The 15,395-nt window shown below is 39.6% G+C and overlaps 1 protein-coding gene across 1 annotated transcript in view; it reads right to left on the bottom strand.

Annotated features, from left to right (window-relative positions):
• The window catches only part of PAFAH1B1 (platelet activating factor acetylhydrolase 1b regulatory subunit 1), a 73,465-nt gene extending 62,541 nt beyond the window's left edge, over window positions 1-10,924 (bottom strand). The window contains exon 1 of the mRNA XM_059998152.1: window positions 10,559-10,924. The gene's annotated coding sequence lies outside the window, so the exon portion shown is untranslated. The remainder of the gene's footprint in view (window positions 1-10,558) is intronic.
• Window positions 10,925-15,395: the final 4,471 nt, after the last annotated feature.

The following is a 15,395-nucleotide window of genomic DNA, read 5'->3' as shown; positions in this document are numbered from 1 at the left end:
CATGCTTTTGTACCTGTATATGTTGCTCTTCCCTCTACCTCAAATGACCTTCTCCCATGTCCACTCCAATTATTCATTCAAGATTCAGTTTAAATATCATCCCTCTCAACTGTCTTTAGTGGGGAGATTTGATGAGCCCTGCAATAGCGTAATTGACACACATCATACACTACGTACACCACTACAACCCAGGACCCAGATTTAAAATACTATATAAGGACACTGAATTTCCTATCCATTTAATAATTTCATTAAGAATCTAGAGAAAATTCAAATTCAAGAAAGTTCTAACTTCAACCAAGTTTTCCCCTTTTTATAAAACTGAATGGCAAGAAAAAATATTCTTAAAATTTGACAAATCTAGATTTGGGGAGTTAAGATTTATCAAAGGAATGAACAGGTGATGAATGTTCTGCCTATCAAAGTTATTTACCATATATGAATAAACAATGAAAAATTAGATATAATAGAATTAACAAATTTTAACCTCTTTAATGATTCAGCAGTCACTTCAAATTTTTACAGCATTACTATGGTGCTATATTTTTATAATCACAAATCTTAATATAAAGTTATAATATAAAAACATAAAAATCAATATTTAAGCTTTCTAGCTCTTTGGACATGGGCTAAATGAGAGTTTTCCACATAATAGTGGATCTTTAAAGAGACACTTCTCTCCACATACTGAGAAAAACAGCAAAGGCCTATACATTAAGAGAAATTAAAAACTATCTCAGGCCATTATTTCTCATTTTTATGGAAGCATCATAACATACACCAAAGCCTCAAATATAACTAGCATAGAGGACATCTAAGATCCAAAGTGCTTGAAATGAATACTGCTTTAAAAATGTTAGAAATAATATCTTATGTGGGAATCAACCTTGACTCTTTTCTTTCTTCTTCTATATTCAATTACCTGGATCTGCCAAGTTTACCGCCTCAATATTTGTTGAATTATTCTCTGTCTACCCTTAACAGTACTACCACAGTTCACACCATCATCTCTCACCTGGACTGGACCAATTTCAACAGGTCTTCTTAAACCTAGCCTTGGCCTATTAACATCTATCTTCTACTCAGCCCCAGAATCATCTATTTAAAATACAATCCGACCATATCTCTTCCTTACTTAAAAACAACCCTTCATTGGCTCCCTATTTTTTATTTAACAAATATTTAAATAGCACTTACTATATGCTAGTCACTGCTTTAAATGTTTTAGAAGTGTTCATTTACTCCTCACAACTACCTATGAGAATTTAAATAACGAGCTTTTATATTGTTTGTGTGTGTGTGTGTGTGTGTGTGTGTGTGTGTGTGTGTGTGTGTAATGTAACACAGCTATGTAAGCAGCAGAGTTGAACACAGGCATCTGGGCTCCACAATTGGGGCCTTTATTCACTGCACTATGCTGCCTCCCTATTTCCTGAAGTCCACATGCTTTAACACAGTTTATAAGGTCTTTGATTAGTATCTGGTCCCTTCCCACATTTCAAGTCTTATTTCTAACCAAGCCCCACTTTGCTCAAACTCCAGTAACACTGAGCACCTTGTAATGCATGCCTTCCCTCTCCTCATTTTGTGACCTTTATGATTTTACTGCTGCTGTCCCGTCTGGAGTACTTTCTAGCACCTCAGCACAGTTCTTATAACAGAGTGCACTGAACACACTCTGATGAAAGAATGAATTTTTAATGCGTCATAAGAAATAATAAACAAAAATGTTCTACTATTAATTACACTGGTAGACATATAAAACATGAAAACACCAAATATCTTAGAATTCAAGTCTCCAATACACCTAATGGTTATCCTGTTAAAACACACACAAACAACAACCAAAAAAACCTCCCCCGACCTTGGTTCTCCTCAACTCTTTCTTGCTCCTTCCGAACACCCATATCTGCTCAACAGCCCAAAACAAAAAACACCTCAATTCTTCACCTTCCTCATTCCTTGTTTCTCTTACTTCCCATATCAAACTGGTTACTAATTTATACATACTCAATCCCTTTCAAATCCATTCTTTCAACCTGCACTGCCTCTTAAGTAGTCTCCACAAGTCTATCTACCTCCATCCACTCCACAGCTGCATCTTCCACAATGCTGACAGTAGGCTTTTTAAAAGGGAAATCTAATGATGTCACTTATCATAACTTAAAATCATCCTCTGGCACCTCAAGGGTAAAAACTGGTTTCAGTAAGCTTCTCAACTAGGAAGCTTACTGACAATGCAGATATCCCAGGTGCTCCCCACCACGGAATTTTTCTTGCTTTTTATTGTATGAGTCTAAGATGAAGTCTGCAAATGAAGATGGTCCATGTGCCAACCCACTTCACAGGCCAGATCAGGGTAATGTTCTCACTCCTCTATACTCACCAATCACTCCAGCCATACTGAACTACAGCTACATGTAACTTCCCTCACTAACCAAGGTGTACTTATGAGACTAGGTACAAATTACTCCCCAAACAACATGACAAGATTTCTTCAAAAATGTTTAACCAACATCTTCGTGAAGACCTCCTTGAAAACTTTGGGCCCTCAGGACTTCCCTGGTGATCCAATGGGAAAGACTCCTCACTCCCAATGCAGAGGGCCGGGGCTCGATCCCTGGTTGGGGAACTAGATCTCACAGGCATGCTGCAACTAAGAAGTCCGCACAACGCGACTAAAGATCCTGCGTGCTGCAACTAAGACCTGGTGCAACCAAAATTAATAAATAAATATTTTAAAGAAAGAGAAAACTTTGGGCCCTCATGTCACCAAGTACATATTTTGATTATAGCACTATTATGCTACCTTTGCATGTTAAATATGTGTTCATAAATTTTAAGATCTTTGAGGGCAAGGGCTGACAATCATGTTTGTATCCCCAATGCTTAGAATATAATATATCTAAATAAATGTTTGCTGGACAGAAAAATTGATGAAAATTTAAAAGAGAAACAAAAATATGTAATGGTACTGAATAAGTTTCTTTTTAAAGTAGAAGCCCAATGATATTTTCTGTACAAGTGATACAATGGAAGGGCAAGATATAAAAACCACTGAAAGAACTGTAATAACTGCAATTCTCAAGAATTACCTTGCACTCAAGTTATAAATTCTCCTTAGGGTAAAATAAATATCTTTCAGGACACAGATCTACCAGTTCTGTTTTTAAAATAAGAGTCCAATTGGTCAAAAATACCGTCTTTTCTGCTGCAGTATTTACAAGCTTTTTGAGGGAAAGGGAAGAACAAGGAGGATTCAAGTACTAGCACAGCACCAATGAATAAGATACCCTATTTGCTTTGCTTCTCAGATTACAGCAGTCTCCCTCCAAACAAGCCCCCAAATGTGGAGCTCTTCTCTAAAATCCCAACACTGAACTTTACTCTCAGAGTAATTTCTAGACGGATATATAATTCACTTAAACATAGCTCCTTCAAAGGCTTTCTCGGATCTTTATTCTCCAAACCACTGTTAAAATATTTTATATTTTTAAAAAGCTAGAAAAAATTGGGGGTTATTTAAATTAATAATATTTAAAATTCTAAACAAAATTTTCCTGATAGTTAAAATAAAGATGTAAATTGTTTTAATAAATGGGGAAGAGGAGGTGAATCCACCTTACAGAAGAATTCCAAATAACATATGTAAACAGACACTCCCCCACACACACCCCCACCGCCGACATGGAACTGGAGTCACTTCCAAAGGATAAAGTAAGAGAAAGGTAAAATAATAACTTTATGAGAAAACTGGCAAACACTACGTTAACCAAGTGATGAAATATCATGTAGCCTCTGACATGATGTGATGACAAGTGCACTCCACCTCTGTGGTATTTTTTCCAAAAACCCATAACCCATCTAATCATGAAAAAACACCAGACAAACCCAGTGTGGAGGACATTTTACAGAATACCTGACCAGGACTCCTCAAGACTGTAAAAGTCACGAAAAACAAGGAAAGACTGAGAAACTATCACAGACCAGAGGAGAGTGAGGATAAAAGACAACCAAATGCAACGTGGTACCCGGGATTAAATCTGCAACAGAAAGAGGCCATTAATGGAAAAACAGTGAAATCCAAATAAAGTCTGGAGTTTAGCTAATAGTAAATACCAAGATTCACAAATGTAGCACAGAAATGTAAGATGTTAACAATGGAGGAGATTGGATGCAGGGTATACACAAGAACTCTCTGCACTATCTTTACAACTTGACTACAAATCGAAAACTATTCCAAAATAAAAAGGTTTCTTTAGAAAGAAAAACAGAAAAAACTGTTTGGGATTATTTAAATAATATTTAAAAGTACAAACAAAATTTTTCTTAAAATAAAGATATAGGGCTTCCCTGGTGGCACAGTGGTTGAGAGTCCGCCTGCCGATTCAGGGGACGCGGGTTCGTGCCCCGGTCTGGGAGGATCCCGCGTGCCGCGGAGCGGCTGGGGCCGTGAGCCATGGCCGCTGAGCCTGCGCGTCCGGAGCCTGTGCTCTGCGGCGGGAGAGGCCACTACAGTGAGAGGCCCGCGTACCACAAAAAAATAAAAATAAAAAAATAAAGATATAAATGTACTCTGCAGTTTAAATAACATGCTTATGAGCAATATAATTTTATATTAAAAAAAGGAATTAGTCCATTTGGCATTGATTTACATAGCACTTCTTGCCCTACTAAGAAACTCTGAAGTCATCTCTGGTTTCAGATACACATAATGGATAAAGGGGAAAGAATCCCTAATACTAATTCTTAAGAAATACATTTAAAACTGTAAGAGCTATATTAATGTAATAATAACTGCTTATTTATGATTAAATTGTATGTTAATTCTCTTCCTTAAAAAAAGTCTCTAACAATAAAAAATATCTACTGAAGGGTTTACAGGCCTTTTATCCAATAATAGCAACCACCCTATGAGTTACATTCTGTCAATGTTATCCATTTATAGATTAGGAAACTGAGGCTTATTGCTCAAGGCTCATAGCTGATAAATTGTTGAGTTAGGATTATAATCTAAAATATTCATTTTTGGTTTTAGTCAACAGCTTTATTTAATTTTCTCTGATAATGTTAAATGTATAGCTTTTTCCCACCCTTAAGAAATAAGTTAACCAAAAATAATAATAATCAATACAATTGACTCTTTTTTTATTGGCCACATCACATGGCTTGTTGGATCTTAGTTCCCCCACCAGGGATCAAACCCAGGTCGGTCCCCGGTAGTGAAAGCGCAGAGTCCTAACCACTGGACCGCCAAGGAATTCCCAATACAATTGACTCTTTTATCTTCACTTTCCCTTCTTCTGCAGTCAGCACATTTTTGATAAAATAAAAACAACTATGGAAGGGAAGATGAAAAGATAAAATATATGCCTTATGCATACAAAATACTAAAATCATATCCTTTTATTCTTTGCCGCAGATTAAAAGTGAATTTAATCCACAACATGCAAATCCTTAATAACATAAGCTTTCAATTAAATTCCTTAAAAATTTCCCAGATTCTTAATTTCACTGTTATCAAAAGACAGTCTCTCAGAAAATTTCTTAACAGCCTCAGTTAACTGTCAGTAATTCTTGTCAGCACATAAGCGCTCAAGGACCAGCTAATCAAAATGCAAAGAACAGAAACGCAAATGTAATTTATCCAGTTGGGTTAATTCATTTCTTATAGGTGAGAGTTTTGTGGCCCTGAAACAACTATGTCATAAGTATGACCCTGTTCCTGGGACAACATAAAATCTCTGTAAAGGAAGTATGAACACTTTTCCCTCCTTCACCTTAATTCCAGAGAGATTACTGGAAGTTAGCCACTACAAAGAACTATAGGATATCTCATTTCCTTTCACATAACCCCATATTCAATCAAATGCAAAAAGTATTTATTTACTTATTAATACCACTTGTATGTATTTAAATAGATTTAATATTGATTTACTGATATTATTACTACTACTTGTATGTATGCAGCAAGTACTTATTTACTTATTAATATTACTATAAAGCAGTATTAGGCATTTTCTGCAAGTCCCTATTCAAATGCCTTATGCAAGCAAAATAGTTACAATATAAGACCATGTTAATAAATGCCAATTTAAATGATGCAGGCAATAAATGCCACCAGTTTTCACCATTTTAGAAAAGAAATTAACAAACATAAAAATAGTTTTGAAAAGAGTCCATTCTGTCAAAAGAAAAAGGAATGTTTGTTTGATCATGCAAGGCAATACCCAAGTGATTCACTGACTACAATATTTACCTCATTCTAGCTACTAACCCAACATGTGACCTTGGGAAAAGAAATTCTCTGAATTTTAGTTCTCTCATCCATAAAAAATACTATTCTATCTCAAAAAGCAGCTGACAGAACAAATGCCATGTTCAATATATTTACAAAGTTCTAGGAAAAGGTTTACAACAATGTTAGATGACAATAACTTTAGAGGATACTTTTCCAGAAGTATCCTTGACAAATCCACAAATCAATCCTAAATAGGTAAGTTTCAACTAAAAGCCACCAACTTTTAAAGAGAAAACAATAAATCAAAATAATAAGCCCTTATGATACCTGCATCCAATGACTATAAAGCATTTCACCAATATCAATTAAAATTTGTAACTGCCGTGGCAAGGTTAAAAATTATACACACAGCAGAAGTTAAACTAAGGTTCCACTTAAATGACTAGCCAACATGCCATATCAAACCAGCAACAAAGCTAAAAGAATTCAAAAAGCCTTCACTGCAGTTACCTGTTACGCTTATGTAATATAGCATCTTTCTTCATGAAATACAGATTTCTCAAAACACTTGGACTTCAGCAACTAAGATTCACTCTACAGCTAAGCATCTTCAGGAGAATAGGTTTATTTTTTCTTTTCAGAAGTCCCTATATCATCAGTTTTTTTGTTTGTTTTTGTTTAGTTTTATTTTAAATAGAGCAACTTTTAAAGTAAAAAAAAGTTGTATAATAAAAGTGGCAAAGAATTCCCACTTTAACTATTTCTCTCTCTCTAAAGTGCATAAAAACAGATTACCCATCATAATGAAATATTTTCACAACAGAAACTTACAACCAAGTAAAAAAATCTCTTTTAGGACCACAGCGGACATGACAGGCGTGGTTTAAAACCAACTGAGCCTCAAGTCCCTTTGGCAAAAGAGTGCATGACTCACTGCTTTAGAACTCAATGGGAAGAACTGGAAAATTCACTCTGATTGCCCTAAGATTTTGTTTTGGATTTGTTTTTTAAGATATCTCCATCCTAATGCTGACAACTGCCACAGTTTCTATGGCTTACCTATTGAGATTAAGATGACAAATTCTGAATAATATGAACCACAGGTAAACAAAAAGTAAGGTCCTATATTTTCTTGGACACTGAAAATATGAGCCATAAGGTAAAGTCATATATACAGTATTATTTATTGCATAAGAGAGAGCAACACTTACACTGAAAAAATATAGACAATGAAACACGGATATTCTAGCTGGAAAACCAAAAATTATCAGATACTTATTTTTCCCTTCCAGAAAACATCTCTAAATCTTTTATATACCAGAGTAATTGTATCTGGAAAAAAAGATACCAAGTAAGTCTACTAAAAAATTAACCCATCCCAATCTCATTATAAGTTTTATAAGTATAGAATTATGAAGAATTTTAAAAACTGCTCTCCAAATTAAGCAAAAGATTCTGCCACATGTACCAGAAGCACACATAGATACACATTTGTAAGTAAAAGCTCTCTTACTTAAGTAAAATTATTTTAAACTCCTAATCAACTAATAATCTACTGAAAAATCTCAGCTCTTAGTATGCTTTTAGAGCTAGAAATACTAGGGGTGGGGATATGTTAGACACATAACAGTGAATTATCATACTAACCTCATTCCTCACCACATGAACCCTTCTACTTTCTAATCACATTAAAAATAACAAAAATGTAAAAATATATCATACACTGACAAAGTCATAAGGCCCATCAAAATCACATTTACAACATGAATTTGACATTCTTCTGAGACCATCTATTCACATGAATGCTTGATACAAGACATTAAAATGACCTACCCTCTCTTACGGTAGTACCTTACTGAAAGGTCTCTTCCAAAGGACAACACAAGAGAAAGGGTCTATATAAAGAGCATTTAACACAAATTATCTTATCCTTTCTTACTCACTTTGATGTTCATTATTTAGAAATCACAGATTTACTGCTTTAATGCAAACTAAAGTTAAAGAAAACATCTGCAATGTTCTCATTAGATTTTTGCACTATTCCTACTACTATTTTTTGCCAAATATTTCTGGCATTTGTTGATCTACACTTACTTAACTAAAACAATAAAAAACATTAAGAAGTGTGTATAAATATGTGTGTGTATGTATACGTACAGATACATAGAGACAATAAGTATTTGCTTTAGAGCAGGGACATTGCTTTTTACCCCAATCATTCAATACCCACCTTGCAAAAAAGGTGGAAACTAAAAACACGAGATTTTAAGATTTACTACAGAGAAACGCCTTTGTTGTAGTACCAATTAGCATCAAATAACCTTACAAAACATAAGCAAGAGAAAAATGCTATGAAAGGGCAATCTAGCATTTCACAGCTTCTGCTCTCTTACTCCACCCAGTCTCCTCGGCTCAATGGCTGTTCACAGCAACCACAAATATTAGCCCATTTTTAAAAAAGGTGTGGGAGAGGCACCGAAATAGGGCTAACTCCATCAAAATCAAGATATACAGAAATATTCTGTGAAAAATTAAGTTCCATTCTGATTTATAAAAATAACAGCTTTGTTTCATTTAGGAGATCCTCCCCTTGTGAACAATCCAAACAATGATCATTTATAATAGAACATGAAAGAATAAATCACCCTAAACACAGATTACTCTTCTGCTTTAATAAAAACTGCAATTTGCAACTGCCAATTATTTTGCAAAACTGTGTCCTGAAAGATACCCATGAGAGATTAAAAGCTAGCTTAATGCCTTAGACCCAAATCAGAATTTTTTAAGTAACAGCTTTTAATATATTCAACATTATATCACTACCGACATACCCAACCAGGAAAATTTCCCGATTAAAAGACTGGACCCTGCAGCAATCAAGCTTGCTGCAGAAAAAAAGAAAAAAAAAAAATTTCAAGCAAATACTACTGTGGCAAAAGGGGAGGGATGACATTACTGGTATGAAAGGCCCAAGCACTGTCTCCTCCGCCCTAGCCTCAAAATGAAATTCACACAAAACGATCCCACCTCCCAACAAAAACAGAATTACCAAAAATGGCACAAATTTTTTGTTTAGCCTTTAAAACGTTATAAATCTCAAGGATTGTGTGTTAAAGTAAAGGTCGGAACATCGGTAATATCTTTATTCTCTCCCGACTGCCTCTTAAGGAAAGGGGGAGGGGGGGACCTTGGCATGACATCGCCCATTGAGAACGAAACCACAAATCTGGTTCTTCGCTTCCAAAGCACAATTTCTTAACCAAAGGATTGATATAAATTGGACCCAAACCCCAACCCCAAAAGAAAATCTCCTGCCCTGCTCCCAAGGAGTTTCTTGCTAAGTCACCGAAGAAAGGCAGAATCACAAATAAAGCCAAGGCACCTTTCTGTCTTGTCTCACGATATTGAAAACCTCCTCCTCCTCTCCACTCTTCTATCTAGAGAGAGAGAGTGAAAATTTGCCCACCACCTCAAAGGCATTTTCTCACCTGGGAGGCTACGGAAGGCACTGCGTTTCCTAAATGAGTGGGGAGATTAGATTAGAAGGAGAATGGCTGAGGGCCTCGAAGCTCAGTGCTATAACGTCAAAAGGCAACTCCCGTTGAAGGAGCCGGCGGCAGAAAAGAAAATCCTGCCTCATTTGGTGGGTGGGTGCTGCGGATGGTTCGGTGGGTCGGGCCGCTCCTCCTCAGTGGGTGCAGAGGCTGGACCACTGCACAGGGGGACCAGGGAAGGGCTGGACCATCATTCTCAGGTCAACCCCATCCTAAGGACAGGTGGGGGACAGAACGCCTGAAGGCCTGTGGGTGCCGAGGCGGCTTGGGGCTGAGCCCAGTCCCTGAGCGCCAGCCGCGGGTGGGGTGGGGACTGCGGAGCTCGCCTTCCGCGGCGGGGGAGAGGAGGGCCGAACCCTTTCCCCAAGATCAGAGAGAGACCTGCTCTCCACGCCCTTCCTACCCAAGAATACTTTTCTTGCTAAGTCACCAAGGGAGGAGGGCGATCCCTTCCCAGGGAGGGCCGCGGGTGGAGCCGCGGCGGCCCTGGCAGCCCCCGAACCCGAGCCAGGGAGGAGGGGAGCGAGGGCAGCGCCCTCCCCGGCCTGTCCCCCCTCCTCCCGTGTCTCTCACTCAACGGCCGTCGCGGCCGCCATTTTGAGAGCGAGAAGAGAAGAAGAAGGAGGAGGCGGCGGCAGGGGGAGGGGAGTATGGGAGGGAGGGGACCGGCGCAGCCACATCGTCAGGCCGCCGGGCCCGGCCCGCAGCCGCCGGAGCGCGGTGGAGAAGACAGAGGGGAGGACGCAGACCCTTGCCGCCTTACCGGAGCGCTGCACCGCCGCCTCCGCAGGGCCTCTTCCGTCCTTCACTCCCATCCACCGGCGGGGGAGGGGAAGAGGGAGAGGGAAGGGAGGAAGGAGGGAGGGAGGGAAGGAGGGAGGGGGAGGATGGCGCGCTGGGCCCTGTCCCGGGGAGGGGGAGGGGAGGGGAGCGGGCGGGCTCCTCAGCCGTTCCGGGGCTCGAGCCCACGCCTGGCGCTCGCGGTTTCTCCCGCTCGCACCCGAGCGCTCCCCTCCTTCTCCTTCTCGCTCCCTGGACCCCGGCGTCGCTGCTCGTTCGCTCGCTCACTCGCTATCTCGGCCGCCGGACTCCGCCGCCGCCCCGCCGCTCCAGCTCCGTCTGTCACAGGAGCTGCCCCAACGCCCTGACGTCACCGCGCCGCCGCCGCCGCCGCCCCAGACCCGCGGGGAAGAGGGAGGGGAGGGGAAGGGAGGGGTCCCGGAGCGGAGGAGGGGCTGCGGCGCATGCGCCGGCCTGGGCCGGGCCCTCAGCCGCGCTGCCTTCCGCTTAGGCGGCGGGTTGCCGGTGCGGCTTGGCGGTACCTAGGCGTAGACGGACGAGTTTGCGCGCGAGGCGCTTCTTCTCGCCCTCAGCACGCCTCTGTAACCTGGAAAAAGGCTCTCGGCTCCCTTTTCCTAGACCCTCGTCTGACTGCTGCGGCCCCTCACGAACTCCGGCTCTCTTCACATCCCCGCCCTGGTCTTGGCCACGAACGGCGCTCTCCCCTCTTCCCCCCGGCCAACAGAAGAGACAAGCTGGCCCCGGTGGATTCCGGGCCCCGATAGGCTTCAGAAAGCGGAGCCCGGACCAGGATGTCGCCCCTTCTACCTCCGGCCTTTGGGTTTTATTTCCCAGGGGCCGGGGGCGGGGGGGAGGAGAAGGGAGAAGGTTGGCTTGGCTTGGGGAGAAGAGCTGTTGAGGTTGAAAGGCTGATGGAATGCCTAATTATCTTCATTTTTATTATAGATTTCTAATTGGGAGAATTCGCTTTTAGATGTGATTCAGCTATTCTTTTCCTTAGTCACACACACGCACGCACACACACATCTGCGACTCTGGAAGTCTCGAAACTGATGCCCAAAGAAAGACCTGGAACTTTATCCGTACAAGGCTTGAGCGCGCGCGCGCGCGCGGCGGCGCGCGTGTGTGTGTTTGCTAATTTATGGGTTGAAATACTGAGGACAGGTCTTGGGGATTTGTAGTCAGTGTTTTGCACACAGACATTTGATTTAAAAGCGGCCAGGTTTGAGGTTCTGAATTATCCAATGTGGAATATCCTTTTAGTAAGAGTTGTTTAGTGTGATTATCTCATCACTAATTTGTATTGTCCAAGGAAATTCTTTTACAAAAACATAGGTTTAGGCTTGTGTTTATTGATTTTATTGCTTTCCTTTATTTAGGTAAATACATACACTGCTTTTGAGAAGCAGCTGGGTTAATGAGAGAGAGAACTTGGGTATGTGTAACTGTGACCTTGGGTAAATTACTTTCTCTGGCCCCAGTTTCTCTATAAAATAGACCTAATAAGTAACTTGTAAGGCTTTTGTGAGAATTAGGAGATGCTGCATGTGTACAGTATATGGTAATTAATGGTTACCATATACTGGTAACTCACAGGTAACTCATGTAGCAATTACTGTTACTTAATACCCAAAGAAGTTTCCTTTTATCAAGAAAGATTGTATCTCTAACCCTGCAGGTGTTCAAGAAGAATATGAGTGAATTGCCTGGAGGGTTTGGGTTCTCTCCTTTATGAAGGCAGGGAAGGAAATCAGAAGGTCTCTGGAATGTTTTTTCCAGGTTTACAGTTCTGGGATTCTCTAGCTGGGTAAGGACAGCAAGAGAGGAACAGAAGTTTGGTCTGTGCCACGTCCATAACAGTCAGTAAACATGGAATAAATTAACATCCCCTGTTCTAAGAGCTGGTTCATTTTTACCTTTTAAAATATTTATTATTGCCTGACATCACGCTATTAAGATTTAATCAGCTGAGTATATCAGTTCTTATTTCTTAAATCAATGTTCTAAAAGCCAACAAAATTGCCCAGAAATCAGAATCACATTGATAAACACTGATTTAATACAAACAGCACTAACCCCCCTAAACCTTGAGCTCATAGACTCAGGTATTCAGAATACTTTAAAATGTGTATTAGGTAATTATGAATTAAACTGAGATCAGGTTTTATTTGTATAGCAATTCTTCAAAAAACAACAGACTCCCTTGGGAGGAATGCATAAAAGCTTTCTCCCTGGATTATAATTTTTCTGAAAAGAAATAAAACTGTGTTATGTGCTTAACTTGATATGGAGCGATGTGTTCTGGTTCTGTGCACTTTCTTTTCAATTGCTAAAATGATAGATGCATCTTAATAAACACTTGTCTATTGAGAATGGAGAATTAGGACATCTATGCTATTAACCATAATTCATAAGGACTTATACAGAACCTACTACATCCATCCAGGAAACATTTAATAATGAATATTTTGGGTGATGTTTCTTGAAAAAATAAGTATAAACATCGATTTTACTTAACACAATCTTACAATCTCTCCATTCATTTGAATTGCAAATCTTTATTTTTCCAGCAGACATTTTCAAAATGGAAACATTTGTTTCAGTTGCTGCAGTAAAATTAGTGTTAGTTTAAACAATTCTGCAAATAAGCTGACTGGAAGAAGCACTCTAAAAATATTGCTATTGGGGAGTGGACAAAATATCTTCTAAAAGTAGCTCCAAAGCAAAAATCTGTTAACAATGAGCACAAATGTTAACACATTATTTTGAGAATGAAACTGTCCTCTGTTTATAGGCAAACATACATCACTGTATGTGTGTACCTGATAGAAAGCAATTAGCAAATGGTGAGAAGGTAGCTTTCAGGCATACAAGTTATGTGTATCAATGTCCCATTTGAAAGAAAACCATGAACCAACTGGCAAGACTCACTCTAGGAGATTTTGGCTAAATAATTTGTGTACCTGCATTTCCCCAAAGCATGGACATGTCAGTGAGGGCAAGTGCAACTAAACCAGTCATTCTTCATCTCAGCATCATGACACCCTCATGTGTCATGAACATCGGGAGGCCATAGAAATAAATGACAGACTATTAAAGGAGGTGAAACGCACAGCCTGGACATAGGAGAAATATTTAGAAGCAGCACCTGGTAATCTGAAACCTTAAAAAAAAATACATACATACATACATACATACATATATATATATATATATATACACACGCGCATAGAAAATAATTTTTTAAAGTGCTAACATAAAGAAACAATACAAAAGGATGTATCAGATTCATTCTAGATGTCACCTCAGTAGACCAGGCAAAGGGTAAAACAAGCTTTTTTCCCCTTCATGCCTGTACGCCCAGTAAAGTAAAAGATTAATTCTCACCTAGAGGACTCAAAGCTTTATGAAGGAGGTGATTTAAAGCAGACTTTTTAAAAACGACTAGAGGGCTTCCCTGGTGGCGCAGTGGTTGAGAGTCTGCTTACCAATGCAGGGGACACAGGTTCGTGCCCCGGTCCGGGAAGATCCCACATGCCGCGGAGCGGCTGGGCCCGTGAGCCATGGCCACTGAGCCTGAGCATCCGGAGCCTGTGCTCCGCAACGGGAGAGACCACAACAGTGAGAGGCCCGCGTACCGCAAAAAAAAAATAAACGAAAAAAACGGCTAGAGTTTTCATTCATTCATTCAACAAATATTTAATTGAGTATATTCTATGTACCAGACCCTGTGCTGAGTGCTCAGTATACACAATGAATAAAACAAACAGAATCCCTGAGCTCATAGAGTTTATATTCTGGTGAAAGACAGAAAAAAGGTGACAAAGCTATGAAGGCAATAAACAGTTTTGATGGAAAAAAATAGGAAGGACCACATGAGTGAGTGTGGTAGAAGAAGACATTTCTGAGGAATGAGTGACATTTAAGCTGAGACTTGAGTAGCCAAGAGATTCTAGATTAAGGAACAAGTGCAAAGACGCTGAGGCAGGAAAATGATTGCTGTGTCCCAGGAAATTAAAGAAAGTCCAGGCAAGTGTAATGAAATGATGGTGAGAAAGGAGGCCTCTTGACTGCACTGGTCCAGGGGACATCCTTCACATTTTATTCCCTGAATAGCTCAGAGAAGAAAGAAGAAGAGAAGATCAGAGAGACAGTTTGGAATCAGATAGTACAGGACCTTGAGACCATAGTAGGGAGTTTGGATTTCATTTTAGTAGCTGTGGATAAAGGTAAGGACCAAAAAAAGAGCACATTTTGACTATGTCTTTTGATCTTAAGGACTTTAAACAGATAATTATGCTATTATCTTACCTTTTTAATGTGTAAAATTTCAAATATATAAAAGACAGAGTGATATAATGAACGCTTATATACCCATCACCAGGTTTGACAATTATAAACTTATGGCTAATCTTGTTTCGTTTATATTCTCACTCATTTCCCCCTTCTTATTTTGAAGCACTTCTAAATATCACACTATTTCATTCATTAACAGTTTAGTATCTCTAAAAGAAAAAAAAAGCCTTTTCTAAAAAACATAATCACAATACCATTACTACACCTAAAAGAATAACAATAATTCCTTAGGATATTTTGACCCTGCCCTTTGATTTTTGCCTCACCAAAGACATGGAGTGATCAGAAGTTCTGGAGAAATTGGATAAGCAATGCAGTTAAGCAAGCTTGGACAACAGAACTATCCTGGGTTATTTGAGATCTCCCCACTATTTTCTCATGAATAAGTCTAAAAATTAATATAAACAATTGGTTTTTTATCCAATTAAAATGAACATTACTGG

Source organism: Delphinus delphis, chromosome 19 (genome assembly GCF_949987515.2).
Source record: "Delphinus delphis chromosome 19, mDelDel1.2, whole genome shotgun sequence".
Classification (NCBI taxonomy): domain Eukaryota; kingdom Metazoa; phylum Chordata; class Mammalia; order Artiodactyla; family Delphinidae; genus Delphinus; species Delphinus delphis.
This window is presented reverse-complemented; position numbering and strand designations above follow the sequence as displayed.